The sequence below is a fragment of the Rhinolophus ferrumequinum genome, chromosome 15 (genome assembly GCF_004115265.2).
Source record: "Rhinolophus ferrumequinum isolate MPI-CBG mRhiFer1 chromosome 15, mRhiFer1_v1.p, whole genome shotgun sequence".
NCBI classification, from domain to species: Eukaryota; Metazoa; Chordata; class Mammalia; order Chiroptera; family Rhinolophidae; genus Rhinolophus; species Rhinolophus ferrumequinum.
In genome coordinates this window covers 33,914,243-33,935,516 of record NC_046298.1, presented here as the reverse complement: position 1 = coordinate 33,935,516, position 21,274 = coordinate 33,914,243, and the positions used below count along the sequence as shown (strand labels likewise).

General features: G+C 44.3%; 1 protein-coding gene across 3 annotated transcripts in view; it reads left to right on the top strand.

Annotated features, from left to right (window-relative positions):
• ANKRD11 (ankyrin repeat domain containing 11) overlaps positions 1-21,274 on the top strand; it is a 192,812-nt gene that overhangs the window by 49,271 nt on the left and 122,267 nt on the right. For all 3 annotated transcript variants that reach the window (XM_033128132.1, XM_033128130.1, XM_033128131.1), the window contains exon 2: positions 13,505-13,588. The gene's annotated coding sequence lies outside the window, so the exon portion shown is untranslated. The remainder of the gene's footprint in view (positions 1-13,504; positions 13,589-21,274) is intronic.

Below are 21,274 nucleotides of genomic sequence, written 5' to 3'. Positions count from 1 at the left end.
AACTGCTTTAGTTTTACTCTTGCTGAATGACCATCCTGCTTTCTTCTCTTAATATCTAAGGCAGCCATTGTCTGAAGTTCTTGTTTAATACGTCCTATTGGAAAATGGTGTATTTTCTATCTGAATTTCTTCTGCTGATGAGGATAGTCTAGTAGGAAAGAAGGGTGGATTTTCATGTTTTAATAGAAGAAACTTCTACTCTGCTTTTCAAAATGGACAAATCTACTCCTTTGCTGGGTGGGGGGCGTTATCTTCTCTCAGATTGGTGAGAGGACATGTGTGGATGTGCAAACGTCCATCTGCTTGGTAGATGCAAGCAGATTAGCCTGTTGGCTGATGAACACATTTTGCCAGTTCAGCACTCTCCCTGGGGCACAGGGGTCCTGGAAGTTTCCGATGTTTTAGAGATGAAGAGCATCACCAGCATATTGAAGTGAGCAAGACATCTTATTCCTTGAACTGACAAGTGGAAAGTATGTGTGTTTGTGAAGGGAGGGCAGGTGTGTGTTGGTAGGTAGATGTTGGGCTCCCAGCAGGCATCATGTCCTAAGTGAACCCCCACGCTGATGTATGCCTGCCCATTAACCAGCACCTCCACTCTGCGGCCCCTTAGTGAGACACCTCAGGCCGGTGTTGCTGGCCTCTGCATTTGTGCAGTCTTCAGGGAGGGGATGTCCCCCAGATGCCCAGATCTTACTTAGCAGGAGACAGCTCATCAAACATCAGCTCACTAGAATCCAGGAGATGATCTTGCTTTGATCCTAGACTCACATGTGCGGTACGGATGTATGAATCTGATGTCCCCCGTCCGCATCTCACGCTGTAATAAGGAAGCATTTGATCTTGTCCCTTAGAGCAGAGTTTGGATCCAGGAGATCTCTGTTGCGGACTGTGTCATGTCAGGACTGTTGAATAGGCTTTTCCGTGCGTAGCTGGGCAGGAACACAGTGAGTGGACCCGCCGCGTGTGTCCTTAGTCCTGTTAACGCCCGGGTTGGGATGGGGCAGCCTGCAGCAGGGGCAGCTCTGGACTCGCCTGGCAGCCCTGCGACTCCTGGCCTAAATGACTTTGGTGGAATCTTCTCGTTTCTGTGGCCTTCTTTCTCAAACTAGGCCTCTCCGACTTACTTTAGAGGGGAAGGATAATGAGAATTCTCAAGTTTGAGAAACACTGCTTTCTGGTGATTGTTTCTACAATTGTATAATTGGGGGTTTCGGTGGGAGAGTGGAACTGGTCAGTGATTATTAGATTTGCTTGGGAAGCATTAAAAAAAAAATTCTACAATCTTCACCCCCAGACACACAGACTCTGAAGCATCTTTAGGTGTGGGAATATGTACGAGACAAGTCATGGGTGATTTGAGTCTTTGAAGTACAGTGGGCGTATCCTCCCTGCAGCCCCATTCTCAGTGCCTCTCTGCAACCGGGGCTGCTTGTTTATATCTAGCGAGTGGGTGGAACAGGCTGTGTGGTGATGGGGACCTTAAATTCCTGCTGGGTAACACGCGGTGGAACTGATGGGAACTTGAAACTTCTGTGTTTGGAGGCCAGTGTCCTGTCTGCATCTCTTCCCCGGATACTATGGTTAAAGGAAAGAATCAGTGAATGTTACTAATCTTAAACATTTATGTAGCTATGTTGCAAGTGCCAGTCATTGTTTTCTTCCGCAGTTCTTGCAGGCTGAGGGGAGAGCTGCATTCCCCTCCCTCTCTCCCTGTCTCCCATCTCTCCTTCCCTCCCTCACTGCTCCTTCAGGGAGATCTTTCAATTCGAGAGTTTAACCTTACTTGAATTGGGACCATTGAGCAATGTTTCTTTTCCATTTGGTAAAAATATATTTTGAAAGCTTTGTCTGTGGTAGTAAAATGGAGGAAAAAAGTAGATTGGAACTTGGCGTATAGTTAAGAAGTGGTTCGGTGCTGTCGAGAATTGGTGACTCTGGAAAGGAGAAAATGGGCACTTTATTCATAGAACTGTGTTAATCTGTAGGGGAGGCAGAATGAGAGGCTCTGAGGAACCAATCTGCTGTGCCCCAGATCTGGGATTACCTGAGGAACGGTAGCTGACCAGGCTGCTCAGCTGGGGCTGGTGGTGAGACCCTGTGCACGGGGAGGGCTTCTTTGTGGATTCATTTCTCATTCATTTTGTCTATAAACTACATTTATTTGAGGTGAATTTTCATCTGTATTAAAGAACGATTGTAAGCTGGATGGATCGAAAGAGCACAGATGCGCAGAGGTGAAGGGTAGAGACCTTTATTATGACAGTGCTTCCCTATGAAGTGACTTCGTTTCCATGTTTGCCAGTAAACCAGTTATGTGTTTTCATGTTCTCTGAAAGTGAGGGTTTCATCTGCACTGTGTCTTCCATGTCCGTTGTGCTGTGTAACCGGGGGACTGTATTGGCTCTGAGACGAGGGGATCTTTTACAGACTGGAGAGACAAGTCCAGAGGGGGACAGCCTGAGTCAGGGGGGATGTGTGGGAAAGGTTTCCTGCGTATGGTGATGACATAATGGAAAATAAAAAGCAATACATGTCCACTCTAGAGAATTTGAGAAAATATTGACAGTATTAAGGAAGAAAGTCAGGACCTGCGTGTGATGTTGGAGGATGAATAGGAGCTTGCCCAGGGGGGCAGAGGGAGCCACCCAGGAATGAAATGTGGTCTTTTCAAGAAATTGGCAGAATGAAATTGCTGAGGAGGCAGCCCAGGACAGCCTCATTCCAAACCTGTGTTCCTCTCGCTTTCCATTAGGGGGTTGCCACATTGATGGGCTGTGAAATCAACTTAGTGGGATGTGCTCACAGTAAAAACAAACCAACACCAACAGCCAATCTAGAATATCACAGAGGGGTGGCCGGTTAGCTCAGTCGGTTAGAGCGTGGTGCTGGTAGCGCCAAGGTTACCAGTTCCATTCCCACGTGGGCCACTGAGCTGTGCCCTCCTTTAAACAAAAAAAAAAAAGAAAAAAATAGAATATAGTAGAAAACATTGGGGTGCCTCCCATGTAGGAAGGGCAGCGTTGGGTGTGTGAAGCCTTTTCTTTAGTTACATATTTGTGTGTGTACTGCATCATGAGGTAAAACGTTTCTCACTGTGGGTGGGAAGTTTGGAAAACACTGATGGATTCCTTATTAGCCCAGTGACTCCTATAGGTGAGAGCGAGGTGTAAACAAGAGGCAATTCAGATGTGCCACGTTCACTTCTCAGCAGTGTGGGCAATGAGTTGGTTGGTGTGTGTGATTGGAGGTAGAGATAATTAAGTTGTTATGATAACATAGCTGAAGAAATACTGAGACTTTGCTGAATTAGGAATTAGGGCAGTGGCAGGAGGGAAGAGAAAGTGATGTTTAGAAGATGGAATTGCCAGAACTTGTCAACTGGCTTTTGATCTGGAGGGAAAAGGGGGACAGTGGGATTTTGACTTGGAGGATTGTCTAGACAGTGGTACCCTGAACCCAGGGCAGCAACTATAGCAGTCATAATGGATTGGGGACCCCATATGTGCAGGGTGCGTGTGCGCGCGCGCGCTTGCGGGTGTGTCTCTGATATGGGTGGACTTTGTGACTTCCGGGGGAGCTCTGAGTTGGACACTGGAATTGAGATTTAACAGCGTGGTTATTAAAGCCAGAAGCAGATAAGATTGACCAGGGAGAGCGTGACGGCAACCGCATTTAAGGAGCAGGTGGAGGAGAAACAGCTAGCCAGTGAAAGCAAGAGGAAATAAAGAATTAGCAAGAGAAACTGGGGTGGTATGAGGGAAGCCTGGGAAAGGGGGGGTAGTTGGTGGGATGAATGCTGCTGAGAGGCCAAGTCAGGGAAGAGTCAGCTATGTTCCTGGTTTAGATGAAGGATGAACTAAGCCTGCCCGGGATTTCTGAGGTATGAATTATCTCATTGTAAATGCCAGCATCGTGTCAATATTTTGGGTTAGGGAGAGCGTTGTCATTTTTAGACTTAAAATGCTCTCCAGGAACCGTTAAGTGCAGGGGAGGTGGGTGGTGTGTGTGGCTGCTGCGGATACAGACTCTAAAGCCTGGGTTTTGCTCCTGACTTGGAGGTAAATGGTTCAATCTCTCAGAATCTGGTTTCTCATCAGAAACATGGAAGCAATGCCGTTGCTTAGGGTTGTTGTGAAGGTTGAATGACACAGTGTATGGAGAACAGTGCAGGTCTGTGGTGGGCACCAGCATAGCTGGCAGAGGCTGCCATTCCGTGCCAGGACCCTTCCAGACGCTTGGATGTGTCAGAGCTCATACAAGCCGTAAATAAATATGTATCAAGTTACATTCACTTGGGCCAGCTTGCTTTTGCTTATCTTCTATACTTCACCTTTGCTACTTGAGAGTTCTGTAAACGTTTCTTAATAAAGAGGCAGACTTTATTTGAGTGGCAGCTCCTGGGGAGTTCTGTTGAAAGTTAATGGGAGGACAGAGTTGGCTGTCAGCTCTACCTGTCAGGGAGGCTGTGTTGAATAAGTGCAGGCTTTGCTGAAAGGCTTGGATGGAGTTTAGATTGATTTCCTGGTGGGTCACCTCTCTTCTCAGTCTGTGCATCCACTCCAAACGGGTGCAGGGGCTCCGTTCATGATGAGAGAGAAAGTAGAAGAGTCAGTTAACACTAATGAACATTGTAGTTTCCAAATAGAAATTTGAAAAGATACCATACAAAGAATAAACTCCCTTTCGTTAGTCTTACAAAATCAGTTTAAGTTGTTTCGGTGATGTTCCTTTCATTCCAGAGGCTGGGCATCAGGATGCATTAGTGAAATTCGAGAAGCGGTGCTCCAGGATAGTGGACATGCTGGGCAGGGCTGGGACAGGCGACAGGGGAGAACACCTGTTAAGAAGTCAGTCATTCAACAGACAGTTGTTAAACTTTGTCCTTATTACATGGAAACACCTCAGCAGCCATATCCTAGACTTGAGAATTGTCAGCTTCAGCTACATTTCAGTTCTCTGATGTCAGGTGTTGTGCATCCTACCTGCTGTGTCCTCAAACCCCCTCCAATTTACAGCTTATTCAACGCATCTTAGTTGTTAAACTGTACGAATTATTGCTGTGGGTCCACATTCTAAATGAAAAGAGCAGTACACATTTAGGGAAATGATGTATTTTTAAAGGAAACGATGCTATGTTGGATGTTGAGTATATTTTTAGAACTAAAGGGGTTTTAGGGATCAAATCAAATGCCTTTGTTTTATAGGTTAATAATCTGAGACTTCCCCAGTACTTAAAAAATAAAATCACCCTTTTGGGGAAAAACCTGGCAGCATACAAGTACTAGACATTTCAGCTATGTTTTCCTTGTCTAAAAAATTTTAGGAAAACTTTCATAGTTCTGTAAGTTGCAGTATATAAGATGTTTAAAGGAAAGCACTTATGATGATTCCATGTGGATGTTAGGATTAGTTGTCCAGTTTTAGAAAAACAGCAGTTGGGATCACATTGAACCTGTAGGTCTCTTTGGGGGGATTGCTGTCCTTAACACTAGTAAGTCTCATCCAGGAATTCAGAACCCAAGGAATTAGGTCTTTTAGGTCCTTCTTCAGTTTCTTTCACCAGCGTTTTGTCGTTTTCAGTGTGCAAGTCTTGCACCTCTTTAGTTAAAATTATTCCTAAATAGTTTTTCTTTTTGATGCTGTTGCAGTGGCATAATTTTCTTACTTTCAGATTATTCATTGCTAGTGTATAGAAATACAACTGATCTTTCGTATATTGATCTTCTATTTTACAGGCTTGCTGTGTTGCACTCATTTATTAGTTCTAACAGTTTTGTGTAGAGTCTTTAGAGTTTTACACCCCCTTTTAAAAAAAAAATTTTATTGGGGAATATTGGGGAACTGTGTGTTTCTCCAGGGCCCGCCAACTCCAAGCCGTTGTCCTTCAATCTAGTTGTGGAGGGTGCAGCTGAGCTCCAAGTCCAGTTGTCGTTTTCAGTCTTTAGTTGCAGGGGGCGCAGCCCACCATCCCATGCAGGAATTGAACCAGCAACCTTGTTGTTGAGAGCTTGCGCTCTAACCAAATGAGCCATCCTGGCCGCTCCTCTAGAAGCTCAGCGACAGCTTGTTGTCTTCAATCTAGTTGTGGAGGGCACAGCTCACTGGCCCATGGGGGGGAATCAAACCAGTAACTCTGTTGTTCAGAGCTCACAGTCTAACCATCTGGCCGCCCCTACACCCCTTTTTAAAGTGAGTTTTCTGGACAGTCCAGTTCAAGTTTTAGTTATGTCCCAGTGATTTCCTGTCTGTGTCCCTGTGTGGTTGGTACATTGCTTCTATTAATATTAGGCTCTGTCACTACAAGTCTTGCCTATCTCACATGGGTTTTCAAGGGGAGGGAATGTAGAGCACTTGCACTGAATTTTGTGAATAAAACTTGTGTAGAATGAGGACAATATTTTCACGGAGCTGTGTCTCGATTCTGAGTGCCTGTAGACAGGCTGGTACCCAGTGTCCTGTAGTCTATCTTCCTTGGACTATTCATTTTGTAGAAATAAACAGATGTGTGTTGTCAAAGGTTGCAAATAAATAAGTGATTGTTCTGTAGGCGCTTACACTAATGAAGTGCCGTGCGACAGCCCCAGCGCTGATTTCTGTTACTGTGTGTTTCCAGTGCCTGGGACCCCATCATAAAATGGGGAGGCCCACAGTGTACTCTAGAGACGGGCAGATCTCATCACATGCGTGTTTTCCTCTGAGTTTTGCCCTTAGAGTGTGATGCTGGTGTGGAATTCTATGAGTTTGCTAAGAGCTAGACATATTGTTAATCTGTTTCCTGATTTAGACTCTGAGAAAAGCCGTTTTATGTTTTATGCCTGTTAATCAGGATTTCAAACGTGTGTGATGTCTAAACAACTGTTCCTGATGGTGGCTTCTTACATTGAGGGTGAGTTAGGGAGTCAAGGAGCCTGTGGACTTGAGAGTCGGGGCCTTCTGTCCTATTTAGAAGTCAGCACGGGTTAATATTTCGTGGATTCAGGACACAGCGTGCCAGCCTGTCTTTTCTTAAACAGGGTCCTGTTTCACAGTCTGCTCCCACTTTCTCTAGTTTGAGTGCACGTTTTTATTCTCTTAATTTTCAGGAATTCCATTTCGGATGTGTACAGTGTTTCCCTTTTTCGTTTTTCTTGGTAGTTACACATCTGTTTTAAAAAGCCCATTTTCTGTCATCCCGCTGGATTTGGTAGCATGAGCAGGAGATGGTTCACTTTGGGCTGGAGCCTCAGGCTGGAGGTGTTTGATTCCTCTCAGCACAGGCGTGGAGAAAGTGGGGGCAGTCACGTCAGATCATCCCCCTCTCTGGTCATTCTGCATCTGTTCGTTCACTTTGCGTTTTCTTCTTTTAAAGGGTATAGAGAGAATTGTCTTGAAACATTAATTTTCTGTGTCTTGCTTGCTTTGCCCTGTAGTGAAAAATAAGCATTTGAACTGAAGAAAGAAGCTGTATGAGGAGCATTCATTTTTCCTTCCAGCTTCTTTCCCACCTCACATCATTGCTAAAGTTTGCTTAGTTGCCTTTATTCCCTTGAGCTTTCTTGCTCACTAAAAAAAAAAAAAAAAAACAACCTGAAGAAAACAGTAACAAATAGCACCCATCCTAGATCAAAATACCCCCCAAAAACAAAAACAAACCCACAATGTTGTTTCTTTGGAAGATGGTCAAGGTCAGATTAATAGCCCTTCCCAGAGATGACAGGTGGTATCCACCCCACTCCCACAGCACAGGCAGACTTGGGAATTGTGGGCTCCTGGAGCTCTGAGGGGAGGAAAGTTTTGTGGCTCATGTGCAGATGGAATTTAGTCCCTTGTATCTTTTTGTGACTGAGAACCTTAAAATGAGAGGAGGCCAGATCAGTGGTCTTCAAACAGTGTTTACTGAAGTCCTCTAAGGTTACATTTTAAAGGAGATTTTTAAAGCTATGAGAACAGCATGCACACTCATATTTTACATTTCTAGCTGAGAGAGAGAGAGAGAGAGAGAGATTTTGTGAGTGGCTCTGGAGCCAAGCCAGGCTGGATTTGAGTCCTGGTTCCACCAGTTAATGTGGGACCTTGGCTGTTTCTCCCCCTCTTAGGGTCTCTGATTTCTCATCTGTAAAGTGGGAATAAAAGAGATATCTACCTTATCGGATTGTGAGGATTAAATAAGTTAATAGTCAAATATAAAACTGTCAGTATTAGACCCTTTAAAAAAATGGCAATTGTAGATTCACATAGTTGTAAGGAACAATACAGAAAGAGCGCTTGTTTACTTTGCCTAGTTTTCTTTCAGTGGTATTTTGCAGACCTGTAATACAACATCACAAGCAGGATACTGACATGGGTACAACCCACGAGTCAATTCAGATCGCCCCAGTTTCACCGGTGCTGTGCGTGAGTGGTTTTATCACACGGCCAGGTCCCTGTGTCCGCTGTCACCATGAGGGCCTCGCCTGTTTCTATAATCACACCCACTTCCCCTCTGCAGCGTCTCGTCACCCTTGTCCCTAACCAGTCACCTGTCCTCCATTTCTGACATTTTATCATATGAGAACGTCCTATAAGTGGAATCATGTAAATGTAACCTTTTGGGCTTGGCTTGGTGTGCTCAGCTCGATCCGCTTCTGACCGATCCCCTTCAGATCCGTCCAAATACTTGCAGTATCAGTACCTCCCGTTTTGTTGCTGAGCGTTTTTCCATGGTGTGTACGGACCACAGTTTAACCATTTACCTGTTGAAGGACATCTGGGCTGATTCTAGATGTCAATTTAGAATTTAGCAATTAGAAATAAAACTGCTGTGAACGTTGTTGTGGAGGATATTGGATCATTTTCGACCTGCAAAAATGGCAGTCTCAAATAGCTCAGTCTGGTACCCAGAAGGCACTAGGTGCTCTGCTGTGAGTGTCGGTGTTGCCCCTGGATTTAGCTTGTCTGTGTGCAGACCTCAAGACACATCTCTTGCTATCTCTTGCATGTTTGAACGTACTGAAAAAGCATTTGTGTATCAGGAAAGCCGTAGTTCTGCACTGGTCTCTCAAACCCAGCCCTGGGCTCCTCTCTGCTCCCATCCCTCCATGGAAGGAGCGCACTGCCACTTTTCTGTGGGAAGTAGGAAAGGAAAAACCAGAAATCGTCTCAGTCCTGCAGCTCTTTGGGTGTGGCCACCATCCCGGTGTAATTGTACTGGTTTTGTCAACCATTGTATGTGAAGTGCCTCCCCTGCACTGGACCCCACAGTCAGTTAGTGGTTCAAATGTGAGCTTACTCATTCAGCCCAGTTTCTAGCAATGAGAATTGTTTCTACTCTACATAAGATTGTGATTGAAACAGTCATTCTGTGGGTAACAGTGTTTTAAGACCTGTGGGCTAAGGCCAGTGTAGGTAAGACCAGACTTTTGCTAATTTGGATTCCTGGACGTTTAGGATATTTGGAAAGGTCGTAAAGGGAAGGAGAGAAGGGAGACTCGAGAAATGTTCAGTATTTTAAAATCCAGAGTGAAAATTGTTAATCTGAAAGAATGGTGTGTGGGCCAACTAAAGATAACATGATTTTTATTTTTGGTATTGATTGAATTATATCAAGATAGGTTTAAAAAATGCTCATACTGATCAGAAACTGTGATTAGCAGTTACAGGTCTTTGATAAGAATGGAAGTGAATTAAATATTGTACATAGTTGTAGAAGTACAGTCTTCCAAAACTCAGGGTTCCATTAGAAGAGAAAAAGGATGATTCTCTGTGGTGAAAACATTAGTAATTTTGGACCTTCTCCCCCCTGCCCCCCGCCCCCATATAATAATAGAGTGTATCTAAGGTCCTTACAGTGTTGTGGTTCTGTGTTGAGATTGTGCATGCAGGCTTTTCACAGGGAGCCTGAGTGAAAAGCAGCACTGTCGCTCCTCATGTAGCAGAAAGGAAGGCGAGAGTTCCAATGTAAATTTTTTATGCAAAAGTGAGAGGAGGTGGGGTTAATGTGGATATCATATTTCTTGGTAATTTTTCAAAAACTTTTCCTCTACCCTTAATATGGCACCCAGATCATTAAAGGAACTGGTGAGATATTAAAGAGTAGAAAGATAAATTTAAAATCTTGCATTGTCCCACCATTCAGAAGTAACTAATGTTAAAGATATTTCCTACTTTTTCTCAAAAAATTCATGTTGTTTTTCTTGAACAAACAATACACGTCAAACTTCATCAGCATGTGTGATTACAATCTAGTCCATGTTGCCAGTCTCGTTGATGGAAACATCTCCCTGTTACTGTAGATGGATTCTTGCAGAGGTTCAGCATCCATGATGGCCTCGCCCCCAGACAGGGGTGGGCAGTTGTCCCATCTATTGAATAGTTCTTCTTCCTCGCACTTGTCCCCTGCCAACTGTGTTAGACGCTGACCGACTGATCGTGTCTCCATGGCTTTGTCTGCACTCTTTCCCCACTAATCTTTTCATTTCTGGCCCAGGAACGACTGTAGCTATAAGCTGACAGTAAAAAGTGTAGACTGGTGCGTTTCAGTTTGAAAAGGTAGCTTGATTACAGTTGTGGTAGTGGTTTTGAATGTGAACGGGTACTCTGCATGAAGGTGTTTTTGTGTCTTAGAGTATTTCTTCAACATGTATTCCCCAGAAACGGGTTTACTCTGTCAAAAGATATAAATATTTTAAGACTCTTAACCTGTACTGTCTTCCAGAAATAATTGAGTCAATTACTAAAGTATTTTCCCTTAGAATGAAAAGAGCTTCAGACCAGGATTTAGAAGATGTGGATTCTGTTTCCAGCTTCTTTTAGTTCTCTGCATGACCTCATACAACTAAAAACTTATTTTTATCTCACCCTAATTTGGACTAGTTTCCTTACTCGTAAACTAGCAGGTGGATTAGAGCAGTGGTTCTCTACCCAGATGATTTTGTTTTCAGGGGACGTGTGACAGTGTCGGCAGACATTCTGGTTGTCACAATGGGGGGATCGCTCTTGGTATCTAGTGGGTAGAGGCTCAGGTGCTGCTTAACACCCTCCAGTGCCCAGGACAACAGGGAATGAGCTGGCCAAAATTACCAGTGATGCTGAGTTTGAGAAACCTTGGATTAGAGGAGCCTCAGGTTTTCTTCACAGTTGTAGTACTAGGTGTTATTTGCTGTATATCCCTGTTATAGACATTCATCATACACTCTGTATATTGTTCTGTCACCATCTTTATAGGAAAATCGAAAAGCTTAACGACATACTACTTGTTGTTTTTCACTAAAACCAAGTTATGACCGGAAGATGCTTTTCCACTTTTGATCGTCCTTGAGGTTAATGTTAGCTTTGAAAAATCCTGCACAGGAGTATAAGGGCAAAAAAATCTGACTCCATCTTTGCAAAACACACACATCTGTAATCACAGGTCAGGAAACCACTGTGAGTGCAGACCCTGGGCCTCTTGCTTCCTAAAAGCACCATGTCTGAGAACCTTCTCTGTGTCCTGCCTGCGTGTGTGGCTCCCTGACTGACTGCACGGTCAGTGTGTTTGGAGGTGGATGAGAGCCTGATGTTCGGAGGGATTGGAAAAATGTGTGTGAATGGTATTTTTCCCCCCACTAATACTTGTTTGCTTTATTCTTAAAGATCTCAAATCTCTCCTAGGAGATTATACAGATTTGTGTAGTCAGTTTTCTTCGTAATGCTGCAGTATAATTTCTCCCTTTCACTGGCAGTGTTATTGTGTTCATACAGCAAGGCTACTTAAATGGTTACTTGATTTATTTGATTTCTTGTGTGTAGAAAGTTTGAGAGGTTTCTAAATAAAATCTAGTTTTTATTTAAAATCTAGTTGCAAGATTATGATTTTTGTCATTTGCTCTTTTTTGATATTATACTTTGGGTGTACATTCAAATTGTTCAAATTGCTACATTTTTATATAAAAATATTTGATGACTGAAAATAAAGATTTTAGTTGTCTGTGTACCCTTAAATTCCTAGTAGTGAATGATAGAATTAAATTATTTCACTTAATCACAAGATGGAAGAGGACCAGTTGTACAATTTAGGGACCAGGGATCAGCCTGGCTTTCGTGTGGGGTGTGGCCCTGGCTTCTTGTCCACTCCCTGTCAGGGCAGCAGAGGGGCACGGAGCACTCAGCCTCTGTCACGGAGTTTTGGAAGATTCTAGCTAGTTTATCATGTGAGCTTCAGGGGTGATTATGGTATAAACTTGAAAACCAGCCATCCCTGCTTTACCAGTATTGTTGAAACTTCTGGTACGCTTCCCAGTTGGGGTCCAAACGCCCCGCTGCCATTATTTTGAATTTTATATTTCATAGTGATTTGCTTCTCATTGACATTTTACTATATACATAGTAAATCAAATATGTTAAATTTTATGTGCTTTTGAAAGACAAATATTTTCACTATATCCCTCCGAGACCTCTTTTTCATTCATTGTTTGGTTTTTGAGATTGAGTTATGTTGATATGTATGGTTGTAGTTTAATAATTAGTAAAGAGACCGTGTATGTGTGGACTGTCTCTGTAAGGAATGAATCGGAGGGAGGCAGCCTGTCGAACGAGCTCCTCTGCTCCGCGAGCCCTGGCACCACGGCTTACCGCAGCATCCAGCCTCCCCCCACACTACATTCCTTCATCACATTTTCAAAATGTGCAGGCCCTCCTGGGTTGCCCTCATCTTCCTGCTTCCCCTGAGTTGTGTAGGGAGGAACTCAAACACATGGTATGATGCTGGAGTCACATTTCTGAACTGGAGTCATGTGAAGGACGTTGGTGTGAATTATGCTCCTTTGTCTGTGAGAATAAATCTTAAGTAGATTGAGGAAGAGATTGGGTGGCGTGGGGTAGTTATAGGGTGGTCAGGAACGGCCTGCTGAGAGGCACCAGTGGGCATAGACAAAATGGAAGAGAGAATGTGGGTCATGCGAAGGTGGCAGGCCCTCCAGGTAGAGGCCTGACCTAGTGAGGGAAGTAGACAGAGGTGGAGGTGCAGGTGGAGGCGGGGCACGAGGGGCTATGGGAGGTGGGGAGAGGCGCGCCATCGGGTTTTTAATGAGCTAAAGGGACAGTTTGGATTTTATGCTGAGTGTGAGAGGAAGTCTGCAGAAGATGCAAACCGCGTAACTTGGACAGAGATTTCTGTCAAATTCCACTGGAGTAAAGAGAAAACCTTAGTCCTGAGGCCTTGTCTCTGGGGAGAATGACAGGCCTACCTGAGGGTTCTTTCCTCAACCTGGTCTTTCCTTGCACTGCTTTCCAGGAAAAAGTACTGAGAACAGAGGTTTCCATTTGGACAGTGCCCTGACACAAATCATCAGGTGTGAGCCTCTTTCCTGGGCTTTACTCTCCCTTTATAACCCCAAATCAAACAGACATTTTAAACACTTTTTGCTTGTTTGGAGTTAAATGAAATGAAAGAAGGTTGTAGTAGAATAAATGGCTGGTCCAAATGGAGAGAGACAAATTGTAAACAAAGCTGAAGTAGAAATTATTATTCGCCTGAGCTAATTTTAATTTTTCTCTCTCGTTTCAGAATACACACAGTACTGCTCTGGACACGCCTTTATTGGATTTAATATACAGCCCTCGTCAACATTGACTTTCAGCTATGGACTCGGTAAATATTTTATTGCATTACGTCTCATCAGTTTGTGTTTATTTTCATTGGTTTGTAAAAAGGAGTATCAAACGAATGCTTCAGGCTTCAAGTTGGTTTTCCTGGGCTTGATAGTTTGGTTACGAGTTTAGAATTTTGTTCTGGATTTCACTTAGATGAGGGTGTTTCAGAGCGGCGGTCGGGGTTAATAAACAGCCCCCCTGAAGTCCCAGTGAGGACTCCTGCAGAAAAATTAAACAAGCTGGTAGCTGGGCCACTGAAGGAAGTGGTTTCTTCTCAACTTCCTTTATGTTACTCGCTCCATCGCCAGGTAGTCTGGAGACCCCGGGTCCCTGTGCTCACTTGCTGTGTGTGTGTTGTGCTCTCTGCGTCTTGCATTAATACTTGGCATGAAGGAGAGTTTCTCTAGTCTGAGAATTGTCACGCGTCCTCTGGGGAAGCGTTAGGCCTGGCTCTGTGCTCTGGTCTGGTGGCCTATGTGTCTGGGCAGTGAGGCACTGCCGGGTAGTCACGGTAGCCACTCCATGGTATCCCTGGACGTTTGAAGCAGTGTCTGTGGCTGGTGGGTAAGGAATGGCGTGTTTTGCTAGATTGCCCTGAGTCCTTGCTTCCTCCTGGAATTACTGGCAAATTTTTTGAGAGGAGGGGCAGCTGTTTCCTTAAAGACTCTGGTCTTGGGTCTGACCGAGCACCTGTTGCTCCAGGACAAAGCCCTCCCTTGGGAGACGCATTGCATTGGCATACACTTGATTTCCTCTGATGTGTGGATTGATAACAATTGGAAAGGAAACGCTTGGCTCATTTTAGTTTCTCATACTGTAGCCAAGTATTAGTGTTTTAAAGCAAACAGTCCAAACGTGTATTATCTATTTTGTGGTGGTGGTGTTCCTAGCAGACATGAAGGAAACCTTTCCTGCTACTTTCATGATGTGTCGTCGTCATCTTCTTTTTAGTTAAAGTTTATTGGGGTGACAATTGTTAGTAAAGGTACATAGATTTCATGTGTACAATTCTGTAACATATCATCTATATATCACATGGTGTGTTCACCATCCAGAGTCAGTTCTTTTTCCATCATCACCATAGATTGGAGTGATGTGGCTTCTTAATCTAACAGAACCATCCTCTATCTCAGCCATCATTGAACCGGGCCCCTTTGAAATGCACCTGGCTGGTCTTGTTGACTTGACTGAAGTATTTTCTTGGAAATGGGGATAAGGTTTGATGGAAAAGAGACCCGAGGTGTCTCTGACAGTAGGCCTAGACTTATTTTCTCTAAATGTGCAGGATGATTAATAGTTAGCCTGGCCATTAGGGGTGTTGTGAACAGGTGGGATGGTGGTGGGCTTTGTGGCAGCCGGGTAGTGCTTCCTGCGGTGTGAATGTGGGCTCAGCTTGGTTGTCATAATAGTGGCGCAGCCACTAGAGACTAGGTCCAGGGGAGACCCACGTCTGGGAGGCCAAGCTCTGCCTGTTTTGGGGAACTAGAATATTATTCTTAATTTATAACAAGGAAAAACAAAATGCTGCTTAAGTTAGGTTTTTCTTAAGGATTTGGTGATACCTGATTAAAAGAAAACAATTAACAGCAACTGTTTGCTGACATTCTTGTGTTGGCCCAGTTGGTCTGGTGGATTGACAGCAGTGGATGTGTTAATGTTTAAAAGGCTTTCTAATATTTGAAGGGTTGGCTTTTTTGACCATACCACAGTATTAATTCAAGGTTTCTAATGCCATTTATCACTTTAACCATAAATATTCAGTTAATAGTGATTATGATAGTCTTTCCAAAAAATCTACCGTGTGTGTATTGACTGAAGCTGAAGGTTCTTATGCACATGAGGTGCTGCTGTGAGAGCCCAGCAGCCAGGTCTCCTCCTGGGTCAGTGGCCTGAATGGACGAGAGCAGGGCCAGGGCTGGGCGGCAGCGGCTTACTGATGGCTACCCTCCTTTACCTTTCTTGGCATCAGAAGGCAGTTTTTTAAAAACAGAATTAATTTTGTAGGCTCTCTAATAATTTTTCATTGTTATTATTCACTATTTCTAATTTTCATTTTGACCACCTACTGTAGAATATGAGCCATTTAGATCAGATTAAAATGACTTTTTCTGACAGAGATGGGCTTGTTAAATCTCCTTTAGCGTTTACTGCTGTGCTCTCGTCTCCCACTTGGGTATCAGTTAGGGTCCTAGTTTGGGTGGATTCTGAGTTGGTCCTGCCCTGAGTTACACCAGGCGTGGCAGTGTTTACAGGGCTGTGTGGTGACCTTGGGCCCACGTCACCAATCCTGTGAGCCGTGGTTCCTCCCCTGTGAGGTGGCAATGGTGATAGCTAACTTTAAGGTTTCTTTAGAGATTAAGTGACACTGTTTATGGAAACAGAATTCCACGAAAATAAAAGCTTTAAACTAATTAGATTTAGATTTTTTTTTTAAACACATTTCTATAGCATAAAACTCCAGTTTCAGCTGACCGGCTTGTGTAATTCACTTTGTTAACATCTTTCTTGGTAAAGCAGGAGGGTCAAGGCCTTTCCAGACAAGTGATGGGATTGAAATGGTTTTTGGTGGCACACGTTCTACCAGGTTTAGATGAGTGTGTAGATACGAGAGAGTGCGTGAGTCTCCGGCTGCTCGTGAGAGTTGTTTCCAGCACTGACCAGCCTCCTAGGTGGCATGTGAAAGCTACATTCACACTTACTGTCAATCAGGGTTTTTGCAGTATGTTTCCCAAAACAATATGGTTTATGAAAATGGCCTATTATAATTATAAAGGCAGTCTTGTTTATATGAATGGAGGCTTCCTTTTATATAAACATTTAATGGTTTATATTTCCAGTTGAACACCTATATTTAAAATAGAAAAGTGATCACTTTTTGACTTGCTGAAATGTTGAACTTGCAAGGTACGCAGAAGAGTGATGTGTAGTCTCGGGGTTTCTGGGTGCGACGCTGAGCCTGTGCACCCCGAACAGGCTGTGCTTACTGTAGAGAGGTGAGCAATGCTGGTGCTCGGCCAGCGTCCCAGAGAGCTTGGCGGACTGGAAGGCTTGTTAGCGACAGAACCAAGTCCTCTGCTGCCTGCTGTTCACGTGCTGATCACACAGGGGTGGCGTGTGCGTGTAGGGTCCCCTGAGCAGCAAGGTTGGAGGGAGTGGGGCTGCAGGAGGGGGTCCTGACAGAGCATGCCTTGCCATCCGGTGCTGGGGCGGGGAGAGAAGCTCTTCCTAGGCTGGTCCCTGTGCTCCCCGTGTGTACGGTAGGACTGGCGATTTTTCCTGACCTGCCACCCGCCGAGTGCCCTCCTGGCCAGGGCACACATGGTTGCGGTGGCCTATGCAGTGGGCAGGGTTGGATTTGCACGTTGTAAGGAATGTGTACCACCGTGTCCTAAGGCTAATTCACTTGCCTTTTTAACAAAGAGGTTTTTTTTTTTTGTTTTTTTTTGGATTTAAAAAGAGATAAAACACACTGCCTCATTTTCAAAGAAATATGCATAACTAATTATGCCAATATAATTTACTGAATTTTTGAGTATAATGAATTTTTATTGTAATTTTAGGGTTCTGGGGAATATTTTTGGCTAGGTTCCTTTAAACCATATAAAGTACAGAATGTTAGATATCATTTAAATTAGATTTCATTAAATGCATATTTTTTGTTAAAATATAAAAGTTGGCAATTGTATTCAAACACTTTTCCCCAGAAGCTCTTGCTCCCCCAGCTCAGTCCTTGTTAATTGGTAGAACTTTGTTCCTCTTATTCCAAGATATTTGAATTGCTGGAGAATTCACATGCCGGGGAGAGGGTTTGGAAAGTAGGCAGATCAGAGCAGAAGGGGAGCCAGGTCCCAGCAGTGGTGGCTGTGCAAGTGCTGCGAGTTCTGGCTGTTCGGCTCTGTTCTTGCCCTCCGGATGTTTCTAGCTGGAATGGACTTCTGGGTTCTGCGACCCCAACTGCACGGGGAAGGATGGCATGTAGAGATACCTGCTTGGGACTGAGAAGGATTTGTAGACTGTTTGTAATCCTTCATTTGTTGGTTATAATATCGCTATTATTTTCCTTCCGTTGTTAACTACAGGGATTCTCATAGAGCCAGTGTTTATTTTATATTTTTATACCATCAAATTTTAAAGCTGGCTAAAGGGATTTCCTCCGTGTTTTGTGTTTGAGGGTGAAGAGATTTGCCTGTACCCTGGCTTATAGTAGATGCTCCGTAAGTTCTGTTAAAATTCAGCTGAACTTAACTGCTGGAACAAACCAGAGAACCACCTTACATCCTTCCTGTGGTCCTTGCTGACCGTAACTCAGGGAGGGAGCACTCTGCGCAGCTGAACTTTGCTGCAGTGTGTTCTGTGTGCAGCCCACTTGATCTTGGTGGGAGGAAGGCGACAGGAGGGGGGCTGTGTGACAGTGTGGCTGCATCTGGGGATGGCCCGAACAGTCGTGAGGCACCTTCAGGAGGGGCCTGCTGAGAATTGTAGTCTCCTCTCCACTCTAGAATAGGTGTCTTGATTGTTTGTATTGCCTATTGGGAGGAAGGATTTAGCATATTCTTAGTGTCCAAAAAAGGGCGGTGGTGGGCTTTTTCGTGGCCTGTTAGGAATGCGAGGGTGCTTGTGTGATCCAGCCAAACCTGTCTGCACTGTCTCCTAGTAGTTGCCACTGTGGTTCCCTGCAGCTGTGTGAGGGAGCTGAGTGCTGACCAGAGTAGCACGTTTAAAAGGGAAGAGAGCAGGACATTGGTCCAGTCCCTGGGTCTGTAATAGTACTAGGCAGTGCCAGAGGTTGGGGAGGGTAGGGTCTGCACGGTGTGGCCCTGGGTGTGTGCACGTCATTGGCTGCAATGCCAGCACGGAGTCCTGAGCTTTGGGCCAGGCGACTGCTACCCCTGCAGCCCTGCCTCTGCATCGTGCTCGAAGGAAACCGAGTGTGCAGGCCGGGGGACCAGAACAAGTTGACTTTGGCAGTGGGAACTGCCAGGTGTTGGCTTGCGGCGTGACCTAGTATGTAAGGCTCTGCTTCGAAACACACATGCACGCGTGCACACACACACAGTTTCTTTCTCGCCACTGACCTCTCCGTGTTTTCCTTCACAGCCCCCTGACCCCACGCCATTCTGTTTAAGCTCAGAGTCTCTGCCCTAGGCCAGAGGTGAAGCTCCTGTGGGCTTAGAGGGCTCTTTGCCTGAGCAAGAATAGGAAAGGAGGTAAAGGAGGGAAATAAGAAAGGGTTCTTTAGAAATCAAATGACACTTTTCTTTGCAGGCTTTAGACTTTGTTGACCTTTTGTTAATGGACAGTTTGTTTAGTGGAAGAAAACCCTGGGGCCCTCATCTACCTCTGAGGAAGGTAGCAGCCGCTGTTTAGATCCTGGGTATTTTCGGAGGGCAGAAGGGCAAGGGCAGAGCCAGAGGCGTGCATCGAGGGCAGTGTTTTCCCTCAGCGCCTGGTCTCTCTGGGAGCAGTTGCTCGGTTGATGGTGGCCTCAGCTGGGGAGGGCGTCTTGCATCTGGTGTGTTGGCCTAGATTCATTCCCACCACCACCCACCATCTTCTTGTTTCTTGAATTGTACTTTTATTTTTAAAAAATTATTTATTTTTTACAGTTGACAGTATTATTTTATATTAGTCTCAGGTGTACAGCATAGCTAGACATTTATATAATTTACACAGTGATCCCCTGGTTAGTCTAGTACCCACCTGGCACAATACGTAGTTGTTACAGCATTACTGATGATGGATGCTGTACGTTACATCCCCGTGACTATTTTGTAACTAGCAATTTGTATTTCTTCATCGCTTCACCTTTTTCACCTGCCCCCAACTCCGCTCCCTCCCACCACCATCTTTTGTGAATCTTCTCTGTGCATTTTCTCCAGCTCCTGTTTGAAATTTATTCTTGTTCATTTTTTTGTTAGTGGGAACCAGAGTTCTAAAGATTTCATCCTAGTGGCCGACCAGATGCCACCTTTAGAGACAGATTACCTCATGAGAATGTCACGTGAAGCTCAGGTGACTGTACCCACACAATTGAATTTCACAATGTGCCTATCTTATGTTAAATTCTGCCCTGTAGCAGAATAGCAAACAATGTTATAAAGTTAGATTGAAATTGAGAATTGAGCTGAAAGATGCCAATTTAGATGTGACCCGATTTTTTTTTAACCCTACAAAAATCCTAGGATATTTTAGCATGGTAATACCGCATTTTAAACTTCATTGTTATAATTAAAACTTCCATTAACATAACCAATTTTCCTGTTCTTTTGAAATGTTTAGTGTCTTACTCACCTTTACCCCTCACCCTTTACCCACATTAATTTTCGTACTGGCAGTGGGCAGAGTAGTGACTTAAGAAAGGATCCGTAGGAACACCGGCTGCAGCATCAGGAGAAGGAAAGGAGACAAAGTGTCTATAGGTGGGTCTAGAACAGAATTGTTTGTGACTTGGGTGCTGGAGCCTGTGGAAGTTGGGCTTTATTGCAGTCCAGAGACTGGTCTCTCTACCATCTCAGACAGACTCTGAGCCTTTGAGTCGTGGGAGGACAGACTGGGGGGAGACAAAGGCTTACCATCCAGCCTGAGGTGGCACAGCTGAAGAAACCCTATTTTGAGCATTTTTTTTTTAAATAGGGAAAGTTGTAAGCAGGTATGTAGAGCTCCTCTAACCTCCTTACACTAAAACCTTACTTTAAAAAAAATCCCTTTTCTTTGTGTTTGAGGCTCTTCTCTTTAAGTTGCCTTGCCTGCCCTGCAGGCCAACCTCTCTGGCATTCTTCACCTGGTGACTGCCAGGTTCTCCTAGTAGATTTCTTTCTGCCCAAGGAGTCTTTCCTTGGGACCACCTCACTGGAGGCTGGGTGGTCAGGGCTTTTGTGTTTCTCGTAGCCCGCCTGTGCTCACCCTCCCTTGGGAGAAACCCCACTCAAAACTGTCTGCTGATTTGTGTCTTCCCATTAACTCTTAAGGTCTGCAGGTGAGACACTTTCACTATGTCCTTCCTCTTTTCCCTACTAAACCCAAGAAAATAGATAGCATTTTCCACATTTTTATTGTAAGAGTACCTTAATTTAAAAAATACTGTATTGCTAAAATTGCTAACTGCCATCTGAGCCTTCAGCGAGTTATAACCTGTTTGCTGGTGGAGAGTCTTGCCTTGATGCTGATGGCTGCTGATAGATCAGGGTGGTGGTTGCTGAAGGTTGGGGTGGCTGTGGCAATTTCTTAAAATAAGACAGCCGTGAAGTTTGCCGCAGTGATCGAGTCTTCTCTCATGAATGGTATCTTTGTAGCATTCGATGCTCCTTGACAGCATTTTACTCAGAGGTAAAATGGAGACGCTTTCCAGTTGGAGTCAGTCCTTGCAAACCCTGCTGCTGCTTGATCAACTAGGTTTATGTAATACTTGAAATCCTTTTTGTCGTTGCAGCAATCCTCACAGCAACAGTAACATCAAAGATCACTGATCACAGATCACCACGACAAATATAATAATAATTAAAATGTTTGAAATATTGCAAGAATTACCAAAATGTGACACAGGGATATGAAGTGAACAGATGCTGTTGGAAAAATGGCACCAATAGACTTACTGATGTAAGGTTGCCACAAGCCTTCAGTTTGTAAAAAAAAAATGCAACATCTGCAAAGTGCAATAAAATGAAGTATGCTTGGAAAAGAAACC